The sequence below is a fragment of the Xenopus laevis genome, chromosome 6L, assembly GCF_017654675.1.
Source record: "Xenopus laevis strain J_2021 chromosome 6L, Xenopus_laevis_v10.1, whole genome shotgun sequence".
In the NCBI taxonomy this organism is placed as follows: domain Eukaryota; kingdom Metazoa; phylum Chordata; class Amphibia; order Anura; family Pipidae; genus Xenopus; species Xenopus laevis.
Window position 1 is genome coordinate 128,806,014 of NC_054381.1, and position 9,851 is coordinate 128,815,864.

The window sequence follows — 9,851 nt, forward strand, 5'->3', positions numbered from 1 at the left end:
GAGCCAGTCTGTCACCTCTGCTTTACAGAAGGTGTGGGTAGAGAGAGTGGTCGGCTAGTTCAACCCTGTGTTAATCTCTTGCCCGGCTTCTGTTTGAAGCAGATAGCATATGGAAACTGGGGATATTAATCTAGCAACATATGGAATGCCAACCCAGCCATCTCAGTACTGAGTTTTCCATTAAGAAAAAAACTGTGTCTACAAAATGGCACCTACCTGCTTGATGTGATTGTGAATTCCAAGACTAAATTAAAACAAGATTTAAATAATTTTCACAGTATAAATGAAGTTTATTTTACTTTACCAACATTAGAAAATATGATTCGGAATTGTTTCTTAAGGTGACAGGTTGCCTCTAAAGCATACTGTAATCTCATAATGAGATGTTCAGATCTCCTATTATATATTTTAAAATCTTAAAGCTTCTGTCTAGCCACAGAAAAAAGTGGAACATTTTGCAGTTTGGAACTCCATACCTTAAAGGTGGCCATACAAGATGCACTCATTTGGCGATGTTGCCAAACGAGCGGATCTCTCCTTGATATGCCCACCTTGAGGTGGGAGTTATCGAGCTGATCTGACAGTGGCCACTAGGGCCCAACGATTGGATCATAACGACAGGTATATGGGACTGCATCATGAACAGATGCGGTCCGCGATCCAACGGGATTTATACCCCTGCCCAATCGACATCTGCCCGACTCTCGGCCAGATATCGATTGGGGAAGCCTGTCGGAGGGCCCCATACACAGTCCAATAAGCTGCCCACTCGGTCTGTCGGCAGCTTTTATGAGCCCGTGTATGGCCACCTTAAGTCTACTTAAAAATCATTTAAACATTATGGCCCATTTATTAAACCTCGATTTTTTTGTGGAATAAAATACTCGAATTCTTAGAGATTTATCATACCCCAAAGCTGCTAAAAATCCCAAAATACTCCATCTCAAACCTGTCGAGGTCATGTAGAAGTCAATGGCAGATGTCCCTGAAGTTGTTTATTGACACTGTGAACTGCGATGGATAATTTGAAAAATTCGGAGATAAAATTTGGGAGCATCAATCAATCTATACAAATTGACACTCGGTTTTGTCATGACGTTTTGCCACTCCAATTTTTTTGTTTTCTGGAATAAATTAGGTTAATTCGAGTTTTAGTAAATCAGCCCCTAAATAAACCCAATAGGATTGTTTTGCCTTCAATAAGGATTAATTATATCTTAATTTGAATCAAGTACAAGGTACTAAAAAGGAAATCATTTAAAAAAAAAAAATGTAATTATTTGAATAAAATTGAGTCTATGGGAGATGACCTTCCTGTAGTTCGGAGCTTTCTGTTAAAGGGTTTCCGGATAATGGATGCCATACCTGTATATCTAGAAGGGGACTAAGGGGTATAGTATAAATAAAAAAGTTGTACAGTCACCAAGAAATAAAATTGTTTAAAAATCATGGCTAATCTCAAAAGTGACTTTTCCTGCATTTTTATGAAGTCCAGGTATGGTACCGTTTTATTATTTCAGATTAAGGGGGGAATGTAATTAAGTAGCAAGCGTTATTTAAAATGGTGTCTTTGCAAATGTTTAGCACAGCTCGCAATGTAAAATCAGTTAAATCAATGAAAATATTTTGTTGCAAAAAAGGTTTTGTGATCACGAAATTTTATTACATCCACTGCCAACGTTCATAAAAAATAATTGGTCACAAACTTTGTGATGAAGTTGTTGAGGTCTTTAATTAGCCAAAAAGGACGCTAACGTTCCCAAGTGTCTTTGCGCAGGTTTTTTGCGCTAGCGAAACATATTACATTCCCTATTAAAACTCTTATTTATTTGATTGGAGTCTATGGGGGAAATTTACTAAAGGGCGAAGTGGCTAACGCTGGTGAAATTTCGCCAGCGTGACGTCATTTTGGCACTTCGCTGATTTACTCACGGTCGCTGGCATAATTTCGCTAGCGAGGGAGATAGACTGTAGTGCTACTTCGCACTCTTAATGTCAGACGATTTTTCGCACTGGCGAATGGACGTAACTACGCTAATTCACTAAGATGCGGATTTACCTGAACATTACCTCTTGCGCCAGAGTTTACTTCGCCAGCTCAGACCAGGCGAAGTGCAATAGAGAAGATAGGACTTGGTCCAAAAACGCTGGCGTCTTTTCCTCTTTACAGGCTTCCCCTCTACATTTCCTAACATATGGCACATAAACTATACATAAACTGCTTTAACAATATGTATGTTTAGTTTATTTGGTTTAAAGGTCTTCTATCTCAAGCTGTTTCTCAGTTATATGTGACACATTGTTAGCTGACTCATTGGAGCACTATATTTGTCAATACAAAACATTAGTAGTTGTGGGGTAAAGTGAATGCTTCACATTTCTCAACAGAGAATTGTTTTATGGAATTCCTTTGAATGATTAAAAAAAAACCCCAAGCACTACCCCCCCAAAAAAAATCTTTATTATTTGTTTCCCAGCAGAATAACCATCTGTGTTGTACTCAAACTAATTATCATACGTTGTGGAGAAGAATGTTTTCTTTCTTTGTTTACTCAAATTGCCCCTTTTGATCCTGAACAGTCAAAGTAACCAAAAACCAGGAGTTTACCATGCTAGGCAGCTGAAATACAGGATTAGAGTTTGTTAGGTTTGCTTTCTGGTCAAGAGTAATTTCTAATTGTTGACATACAGGGCCGCCATCAGGGGGGGTACAAGTGTACCAGGCCCGGGGGGGGGGCAGTGCTGAACTTTTCAAAAGAGCCGGGTCCCCCTTGACAGCGCCGAAGCAGTGCCGCCTCCTTTCCGAAGTCCCGAACAGCTAAAATTGGGAAGTTCTGAAGTCCCGAAGCGGCAAAAAGACCCAATTTTTTTACTTGTAAGGGGGGCCCTGGCACCAATGCTTTTTTAAAAAAACTTTTATGGGGGGCCCTGGTGCCAATGTTTTTTTTTAACTTATACCGGGGCCTTGGTCCCCAATAACTTTATAACTTGTGTATGGGGCGGTTACCTTTTTTAGCGCTGATGTCTGTGTGGTCTTTTAACTGTGATGTGGAGTGGGTGGGGCTTGGGGGCCAGGATGGATGGGGCCCCGAAAATTTTGTTGTACAGGGCCCCGTGATTTCTAATGGCAACCCTGTTGACATAACAAGGCTTTCTCTATGCATGCACATGTCCAAAGCACAAGGTAGAAAAATGAATATTCAGGGTCACTTTTACATTTTATACCAGTAGTTTCTATTATCTACCAGGCATAATGGAAACATTTGCATCCCAGCACTCCTTGCAGTATATAATTATATGGCTGGTTCACCTTTTAATATAGTAACTTTTAGTATAATATAGTGTTATAGAATTACCAGTTCTAAGCAACTTTTCAATTGGTTTTCATTATTTATTTTTTATAGTTTTTTAATTATTTGCCTTCTTTGACTATTTCCAGCTTTCAAATGGAGGTCACTGACCCCATCTAAAAAAAACAAATGCTCTGTTAGGCTACAAATGTATTGTTATTGCTACTGTATTACTTATTTTTCAGTGCAGGCCTCTCCTATTCATATTACAGTCTCTTATTCAAATCAATGCACGGTTGCTAGGGTAATTTGGACACTAGCAACCAGATTGCTAAAATTGCCAACAGGAGAGCTGCTGACACCAAAAATAATGAAAAGGGAAAAACAATTGCAAATTGTCTCAGAATATCAATCTCTATGTCATACTAAGGGGCACATTTACTAAGGGTCGAATATCGAGGGTTAAGCCTTGATATTCGACCATCAAAGTAAAATCCTTCGATTTCGAATATCGAAGTCAAAGGATTTACCGCAAATACTTCGATCGAACGAAAAAACGATTAAATCCTTCGAATCGAACGTTTCGAAGGATTTTAATCCATCGATTGAAGGATTTTCCTTCGATCAAAAAAAGTATAGAAAGCTTATGGAGAAGGACCCATAGGCTAACATTGATGCTCGGTAGGTTTAAAGTGGCAAAGTTTTTTTTAAAGAGACAGTACTTCGACTATCGAATGGTCGAATAGTCGAACGATTTTTAGTTCGAATCGTTCGATTCGTAGTCGAAGGTTGAAGTAGCCTATTTGATGGTCGAAGTACCCAAAAAAGTTTTTTTTACTTCGAATCCTTCACTCGAGCTTAGTAAATGTGCCCCAAAAAGTTACTTTAAAGGTGAACAACCCCTTTAACATCATAAAAGAAATGTTTTCACTGTTAGTACCCTTTCAGTATTAGGAATTTCATAGTTTGTGAATCAAAATCATGACCCCTTCCCCTCTCAGTTAACCCCCAGCAATCATACATGATATGTTTACCAAAACTGACTACGGTCGATTTCATGGGGTGTACTCAGGGGCGTAACTACAGAGGAAGCAGACCCTGCGGCTGCAGGGGGGCCCAGGAGGTATAGGGGGCCTATGAGGCCCTAATTAATGAGAAATGTCAATATATATTGGTAAAACAGGACAACCTCTGGAAATGTTGAGGGCCCTAAAATTAATTTGCTGTGGGGCCCAGTAGTATCTAGTTACTCCACTGGGTGTACTGCTGATACAAAGGTTAGGGGCCCAGGCATTGCTGGGTGGGCAATAGAAGGCGTTTATTTGGAGAAGGCATTTGGTCTATAGCATATAGATATATTGTAAGGCTTACTGACAGGGGATCATCATGCTTGCACGTAATAGTTAAGAGTCCACATTAAAGAGCTCTAGCAGCGACGTAACTAGATATTTCTGGGCCCACAGCAAATGATTTTTGAGGCCCCTACAATGTCTAGAAGTTGACCAGTTTTACCAATATTTATCAAAGCTGTGTATTAATTAGGGCTTCCTATGTAGTTACACCCCGGAGCTCAGAAGAATGAAAGGAGCAAAAGGAAAAAACAAGCTATGCTTTATACCAAATGAGAAGGCAGATTGCCTGGCAGTACAGCAGGGTGGATTCAAACTCACACATTCGTAGGCACAGTTTGGGCGTACGGAATATATTCATAGTGAAACCAGATGTTTTCTCTCACTCTGTCAGGAACATAACTGTTGCCCTACTTTGCCTGCTTAGATATTCGTATTATGAATGACAAGGGAAAGGCAAGTCATTTAACACCTCAGTGGTTCAATGCACATTACAATACCAATAGATTCAAAGACACTGTACACAAAGTAGTTTCCCTACCAAACACATCATCTTTCATGCCCAAACCATGTTGAGTTGTATATTTCAGCACATGCGCACTGCAAGCTGCATATTCCACCCATCATCCCTCAGACTAATATTCATTTTTTTCATTTTGTAAAAAAAAAAAATCAATTTTAAAGGAGAAACAAACCCTTAATAAAAAAAACAGACCCCCCCCAGGGCAAATGGCCCTAACTCTTTACTTACCCCTCCGTGCAGATTATGTCCAGTTTAGTTCACGGGCACCATCTTCAGCCAATTCGCTAATCTTCGGAATGAAACTGGCGCTTCTGCAATTTTCGTGTGTTTCAGCGCATGCGCAATTGTTGCGCAACGGAAAATTGTTCCAACTGTGCATGCGCCGCTTAGTTAGTCTCAATCAGAAAATTACCGAAAAAAAGAAGATGGAGCCTGTGAACTCGGCTAGACAGAATCTGCACGGATGCGTAAGTAAAGAGTTAGGGGCATTTGCCTGGGGGGGGGGGGGCAGCTAGGGTGGGGGTTCTATGTAGGGTAGGGTTTTTTTTTATTATAAATATAACTGTGACCAACATTGGGCACTATTAGTTATATCAGCTATATATTAAAGCTTAACTAAAGTAGGCTGGAAATGTTGTACATTATGTTTTGTGCTTCTGTACCAGCCCAAGGCAACCACATCCCTTTAGCAGTAAAGATCTGTGTCTCCAAAGATGCCCCAGTAGCTCCCCATCTTCTTTTTCACATGCTCTGTGCTGCTGTCACTTACTGAGCTTAGGGACCCATTTACAATATACAGTACACCTAGAATAGAAATGTCACAATATAAGGCTGATTAGTAATTAATACAGATAATTACTACATACAGGGTCAGACCCCCTGCCGAGGTGCCCTATTGCCCAAGCTGTGCGTATGGTCTTCAGGCCTCAGGCCATTCTTTAGGTCATTTGCTGCAGGAAGTGGAACCACATGTTTTTCCCGGTGTCCCACTGGCCCAGTCCGACCCCGACTACATAGCAGCACAGACACAACTGGCATCAGAATTTAATTATCAGCCCTGTAGCATCAGTTTATATTACAGACCAAACTCATTTTCTGCTCAATAATTAGTGACGACCCCAAAGCTCAGTTTCTCAACAGCTGTTCAGAGCCCACTGAGCATGTGAGTGTCGCAGACACTTTCCAAGATGGTGACCCCCTGTGACAAGTTTGAAGTCCTGGATCATTGCTGCTATTGACAAGCTGAAACTTTAGGCTGGTGCAATAAGTTCAGTATATAAAATATGGCATTTTCAGCCCTATTAATTTTAGGGTTTAGTTACATAGTTAAATTGGGTTGAAAAAAGACAAAGTCCATCAAGTTCAGCCCCTCCAAATGAAAACCCAGCATCCATACACACACCCCTCCCTACTTTTACATAAATTATATATATACCCATACCTATACTAACCATAGAGCTTAGTATCAGAATAGCCTTTGATATTATGTCTGTCCAAAAAATCATCCAAGCTATTCTTAAAGGCATTAACTGAATCAGCCATCACAACATCACCCGGCAGTGCATTCCACAACCTCACTGTCCTGACTGTGAAGAACCCCCTACGTTGCTTCAAATGAAAGTTCTTTTCTTCTAGTCTAAAGGGGTGGCCTCTGGTACGGTGATCCACTTTATGGGTAAAAAGATCCCCTGCTATTTGTCTATAATGTCCTCTAATGTACTTGTAAAGTGTAATCATGTCCCCTCACAAGCGCCTTTTTTCCAGAGAAAACAACCCCAACCTTGACAGTCTACTCTTCTAGTTCTAGTTTATTTCTTCTTTAGCGAATTTTCCCCTGGCGAAGTGTGGCGATGTGATCAAAGCCGTCGCTGGCGAATTTTCGGAGGTTAGTAAATTTGCCCCTTACTCTCTATTTCAAATCAGTGCATGATTGCTAGGGTAATTTGGGCCATTGCAACCAGATTGTTGAAATTGCAAACTGGAGAGCTGCTGAATAAAAAGCTAAATAACTCAAAAACCACAAATAATGAAAACCAATTGTAAATTGTCTCAGAATATCACTCTACATCATACTAAAAGTTAACTCTTAAGGAAGAAGCAACCTCTGTACTGTATTGCATTTAGTAAATTTTACAAGATGTACTGATTGCTGAAGTTACGGCAAAGCCTATTGAACAGGTTGTTTAGCATACAGATAATGAAGTTGAGATACAGTTGTGGAAAACTGGTAGATATATAGTGAATAAAGTATCCCCTCTTGTAAAATATAAGGATATTATAAGTTACCGAGGAGTTTCATGACCATATAAAAGACGAGGCTGAAGGTCGAGTGTTTTTATACAGGTCATGGAACTCCGAGGTAACTTCTAATATCCTCATATTTTACAACTGTGGATACTTTATTTATTATAATACATAAATTTCAGCGAGTCATGTGACAGAAATGACATCAGAACTCACCGTTTATAACTGATGACATCAGAACTCACCGTTTATAAGGATATAATTTACAAGATATTCATGGCTTTTGTGTTTTATAAAGAATTATAGAGGCCAAGCTATAGAAAGGTCATCCATCATAGAGCTGATGTCAAGCAAATAATTCTAATTTTTAAAAATAATTTCCTTCTAGTCTGTAATAACAAAAGAGTTGCTCGTACTTGGTGGTAACTAAACTGCGTGAATCCATATTGGTGGCAAAACAATCAGTTAAATATTGGGGAATGTTTAAATTATTTTTATCACACTTGAGGCATTGAGATCTTAATTAAGGAAATATTCCTAACCCGGAAAACCCCAGGTCCCAAGCATTCCGGATAGTGAGGAAGTAAAAGATACAATATAAAAGACTTGGTCAGGAAATGCCCCTTGAATTTCATCACAACTATTCTCAGTTTAAAATGTCATTATTGCAGCAATAACAACATTTTAACTATGGGTTTTAAATACCCACTTTCACATGAGAATGAGTCATTTTAGTGCTCAGCTTTAAAGCGTTAGTAGCAGCTGCCACCATGTGGTACAATGTTCTTATGCATTTTTATAGCTACTTATTATTACTCTATTTCTATTCAGACACTCTCCTGTTCATCTCCCAGTCCCTTTTTGAATTCAATGCATGTTGCTAGGGTAATTTTGACCCCAGCAACCAGATGTTGAATTTACAGATTCTGAATAAAAAGCTAAATTACTCAAACTACAAATAAAAGAAAACCAATTGCAAATTGTCTCCCTACATCATACTAAGGGGCATATTTATCAAGGGTCGAATTTCGAATTGAAAAAATTTGAAATTCTAATTCAAAAAGACCAACTGAAATTAAGTCGAAGGGTTTTTTTTGGTCGAATATGTCCATTTTCGATCGAATAGGTCTGTATTTGATTCGTTCCAAATGAAGAAATAATGCAAGTTTTCTCCAAAAAAAAGATTTTTCAAAGTCCACCTATTGACTCCAAATAGGTTCTAGGAGGTCCCCCATAGGCTAAAACAGCAATTTGGCGAATGGTCGAAGGTCGAAGTCGAATTTTTAAATTTTCTATTTTTTTCAAATTCTATTCGAATTTGTACTATTCCCTAGTCGAAGTACACAAAAAATTGAACAACCCCTTTAAAAGCAATAAATACTGAAAAAGGGAATTTTTACGCCTCTATCCCTTAAATGCAGTCTCAGGTCTGATATTGCCCTAACTGGCATCTGTGAGAGCCTAGGGAGGTGGGTGGCTGACAGCCCCAATGTATGAGAATCACAGCCTTAAAGGTTGCAACGGTAAAATATACAAGAACTCTGAATATCCTATACATTATATCCTAAAAACAGTGCTTAGTGATGTCATCAGTTACATTTTGATCTCAACTGATTGAAAATTGTGTATTATAATAAATAATGTACCCCCTTTTGCAAAATATCAAGATATAAAAAAAGGAGTTCCATAACCCTATATAGGCACTTTACAATAGAGGGCACATTATATAGTGAATAAAGTACCCCCTCTTGTAAAAAGGATATTATAGGTTACTAAGGAGTTCCATGAACATATAAAAGCATGAGGTCAAAGGCCGAGTGTTTTTATACAAGTCATGGAACACCAAGGTGACTTCTCATATTTTGCAACAGGGGGTACTATATTTATTATAATACACACGTTTCAGTGAGTCATGTGACAGAAATGACATCACTAAACTCAGATTACAACAGATGACATCACTACGCACCATTTATTAAGATAAACAGGAAATTCATGGCTCTTGTGTATTATTCACTATATAAACCATGCTTTCACGACTAATGTAATAGAATTCTGTGCCATAAAGATTATACCCCCACCTCATGCTTGGTAGAACCAATACAGGGTGGGATCAGGCCAGGCAGGAGTTTGGGCCTTATCATTTATCACTTGTTCATAACTGTATCATTTTGGTTTGCGTAGGAATGCATAACTGGGATCATATACCCATTACACTAAAGCTGCCGTTTTCAGGCTTTTTCCATTCAATCAATCCTTTAAAGGGTAACTAAAGTGTAAAATAGAATAATGCTAGAAATGTAGTTTGTATTTGTATAATAAACATAAACTCACTGCACCAGAAGCCTAATTAAACAAATGATTTATGTTTTCAAAGTTGGTCGCAGGGGGCTGTCATCTTGTAACTATGTTATACATCTTTGCAAGACCAAGACTACGCACATG